We start from the raw sequence: 4,370 nt of genomic DNA, 5'->3' as shown, positions 1-4,370 counted from the left end.
GTCTGCAAATAAGATTGCTACCTCTGTTTTTTTCTGGGCTCCTGTCACATGGAGAATTGTTTTATATCTTTTCGCTTTCAGTCTATGGGCTTCTTTTTGCACTAGGTGTGTTTCTTGTATACAACATATTGTTGGATTTTGCTTCTTATTCCATTTTGCCAGTCTGTTTCTCTTGATTGGTGAGTTGAGGCCATTGACATTGCTGGTTATAACTGATATGTACTGACTTATTATTGACATGTTATTGGCCTTTTGTTGACTCTTTTTACTTTTTCACCTTCTCCTTTTAATTTCTTGCCTTGCCTATTTGATTTGCTCTGTTGGGCCTCATGGTGTTGTTGCCTTCATTGTCTTTTTCTAGGATCTTGTTTAGAATTGCTTGTAGTGCTGGTTTGGTATTCATGTAGTTTCTCAGGTGTTCTTTGTCGTGGAAGTGTCTTATTTCCCCATCCATTTTGAAAGAGAGTTTTGCTGGATACATCAGTCTAGGTTGGAGGTTGTTCTCTTTTAGTACTTGAAATATCTCATTCCAGGCTCTCCTTGCCCCAAGGGTTTGTGTTGAAAAGTCTGCTGTGATTCTGATGGGCTTTCCTTTGTATGTGATTTGTTTCTTTTCTCTTACTGCTTGTAGTATTTTGTTCTTCTGTTGGGTTTCTGGGATCTTGATTATTATATGTCTAGGTGTAGATTTTTTTTTATTGTAGCTAGTTGGGGTCCTATATGCCTCAGTTATCTGAATGTCAAATTCTTCCCCTCTGTTTGGGAAGTTTTCTGTCATTAATTCTGCAAACAGCTTTTTTAAGTCATTTGTATTTTCTCCTGCTACTTCATGTATTCCTATCAGTCTTATGTTATTCTTCTTTGCATCATCTAGGAGTTGTTGGATCGATTTCTCATGATCTCTTACTGTTTTTAAGAGACCTCTCTTTTCATGGTCACTGACTGCAATCTTATCTTCTATATCTGAGAGCCTATCTTCGCATTCTTTTATTCTGTTGCGTACACTTTCAATAGAGTGTTTAATCTCCTGGATATCTGTTTGAATCTGTTTTATGGATTCCATTTCTTTCCTATGTTGGGCGTTTATTTTTTCCATTTCTTTCTTATGCTGGGCCTTCATGGCTTCTATCATGGTCCTGAGCTCATCTATTTTTTTGTCAGTTTCTGCTCTAGAGTCTCGAATCACGACTTCCATTTTGCTCACTATCTCTATGGTTATCTGGGAAATTATTTCTGTTTTGAATTTTTCTAGAGCCTGATTGATCTGTTTTGTTACTTCCTGTGCTTTGAGTTCAGGGTGTCCTGGTGGTTCACTATCGGCCTTTTCATCCTCATTTGCCCTACTGTTTGCCATTGGTGAACTGGAAGTCTGTCCTTGTGTCTTGCTTAAGTGTTTTCTCATTTTAATTTTTGTTGTCGGACTGTCCTTGGTTTAATCTCTGGATTATCACCCAAATCTTCCTGATATAGTTGCACCCTAGCTTCTGTGTCTCTAACGACCCACAGACATTCTCATCTTCATAACATCAGAGAAAACAGCTCATCAAATCAACGGCAATGCTTTACCCCAACTGATACAATCAGCAACACATTAAGATCAAGCACAACTTGGACACTGACCACCTGTGGTAGTCACTAGTCTATCACCCTTAAATCATTTGAATTAAATTGAAATCAAGAAGCAGTCCAGAACATGTCTGCAGTGAACAAACTTTTCAATATAGTATATTTACCATTTAATGGCTCAGACAGAGCGAGGATGCAAGACCCCTGATCTCAGTTAGCTGATTGCTGAACCCCATGACGCTGACTGACCTCGGGCTGCAAGGCCCAGATTGAGTTCCCCATCCTTCTGAATGGTTGAACTCCGCAACGTTCTATTACAGGTTTCCCCGCCCTTTCTTTAAAGATGTTCAAAGTTGGGAACTCAGAAAAATACCCTTGATGACCACCTCTGCCTCTGCAGAGTGGGTCCAAAGACTGGCACAGTCAGGAGGTCTGAGAGTGCGGGGGGGGGGCTTATGGGGGTTCAGGGGCACCTGCGTGGCTACCTTCCCGGCACTTGAGCGATGGCGGCTGGGTCAGGAGCAGGTGTGGTTCTCCTTCCTGTGGTGGATCGGGGCCCAGGCTTCCTCTCGGCGCTTGAGTGATGGCAGCTCGATTTAGTATTATTTTATTTGAAACATTTTTGGTATCAGTTTTTGTAAATTAAATTCCTGCTACATCACTTTGCACATAGTTCTAATGAGGACTTTTTCATTAGTGTTGGCTTTTCTTTCTTTTTCTTTCTTTCTTTTTTTTTGTACTGGGGATCAAACTTGGGTCCTTGTGCCTGCAAGACAGGCAGCAGATCCACTGAGCTAAATCCCCAGCCTAGTGCTGGCTTTTAAAAGTGAATTTTTGGAATTTTCCATATTTTATATAGGTTGGAATTATTCCAATAATGGATGGTCAATTTCTATGTTAGCTTGGCGGGATCAAGGTGCAGGATATGTGGTCAGCATTACTGTGGATGCTTCTGTTGGTTCCTTCCTTGTGTGAGATTCACATTTCAATCAGTGGACACTCAGCAGGGCGGGGTTCTCTCCCCGTCAGCTGAAGGCCTGTGTGGAGCAATGCCTGGCCTTCCTGGGGCAGGAGGAAAGTCTGCATACATGGCCCTTGGACGTCAGCTGAGCACCAGTTCTCCAGTCTCCAGGACACCAGCCACCTTGCTAAGTTTGGACTTGTTAGTCTTCATAATCGAGTGAACAAATTCCTTAAAACAGTCTCTCTCCCTCTTCCTCCTTCCAGCCCACTCACCCTCTTTTTCTTCCTTCCTCCTCACTATGGAAACAGGATGCACATATGCAACTGTGCACATGCACATGTGCATGCACACACACACTAACAACTCTGCTTCTCAGGAGGATCTTGACTAATACAAATGACAAGAGAATTCTTTGATTTCTGAAGGTTAAATAGAACCCATCTGTAACAATGCCAGCCTGTGCCTTTTACAGCTGTGATACATTATAATCCTTCTGACTTAATCCGTACTTTCAATTGTTTTCCCCTTCATCTTCCAGGCCTCTTTTGTTTTGGCCAAAGCCTCAGTGTGTGACATCCCTAGAGGTGTCCAGTCAGTCTCATACTGATAAAGGAAGCATTACAGCCACTGCCCAAGCTGGGGAGGCTGAGTCCCCAGGAAGTCTCCCTGGTGGAACTGGGAGCTCAGTGGCAACAGGGTCCCTGGGTGGATTCTCAAGAAAAGGGCAGTGTCTTGGATGTCTTGGATGTTGCACCACACATGGGTGAGGGAGTCTGTCCATGCACTGATAGGATTGTCCAAAAAGCCATCTTTGGAGAGGGAGCCTGCCACATGGGTATGAGGGTGATTTGCAAATATTTTCAGGCCAGTGTGGTGATCTCTGGCAGCATCCCAAATGCCACCCCCCAGACCCAGCATGTCCTCTTTTAAGAGTTTCTTGGACATTGTGTCCACTCTGTGTGAGCTCACAACCCCGTGTGTGCAAGGATGCTCACACAGCAGCATTTGAAAGAGCAAATGGAGACAGAAGCATCCACCCAGAGAGGAATATTTGGGCGCAGTATGGATTCAGTTATTAGAGAGAATTGAGTGGATCTGCTGCAGGGCGGGAGCGTTGTCCAGGACGTGCTGCAGAGGAAGAGAATCAACCTGCAGAGCACATATGCAGAGCAGAGCATTTCTGTAAATTGTGTGTATTTGTGTGCAAAGCATATTTGCGTGCTGGGTAGTCAAAAGTGCTTACCCCTGGCAGTGTGACAGTGTAGGATCAGGAGGAGAATTTATATTTTTATGTTATACATATCTATGTAGCTGGAATTAAAAAATGAGCATATTATTTTGGCAATAAAACAAAAAGAGTTTTTAGTGCTTGCAACAAAAATGCTGATGTAATTTTCCAGAAGGAGCTATAACAGGGCTTCTTGACTCTGGGAATTGGACTAAATGTGACTTAGTCTTAAGGGAAAGTGGAAAAAGCATTAATTCTATTAATTAATGCACCGGCAGATTCCATCTCAGCAAAGACGTCTTAATGAGGTGCCCAGGGCATCTGTTATTTATCTTACAAAAATCAGCTCAGGGCCCCTGTGTCAGGCCGAGCGTTGGGGCAAGGACCTTCTGGCGACCCGGGCGCTCCTGGCGGCCACCTCTGTGCTCTCCCTATCCCGGGGACCCCTCTGTCCCCTCCTCAGAGTTCTGGAGATGGAGTCACTCTAGGCAGCAGGCCTGCAGGCTCACCGCCACCTCTCCCGCCCTTAGCGTCCTGGGGAAACCAGGACGCACACCCTGTGTCCGAGAGGCCCAAGCAGGTGGCCAGGCACCTCTCGGGACTCAGCGCATC

The sequence above is a fragment of the Fukomys damarensis genome, unplaced genomic scaffold, assembly GCF_012274545.1.
Source record: "Fukomys damarensis isolate Sample0158 unplaced genomic scaffold, DMR_v1.0_HiC HiC_scaffold_21, whole genome shotgun sequence".
Lineage (NCBI taxonomy): Eukaryota > Metazoa > Chordata > Mammalia > Rodentia > Bathyergidae > Fukomys > Fukomys damarensis.
The sequence above is the reverse complement of the archived record's forward strand: the minus strand, read 5'-3'. Positions refer to the sequence as shown.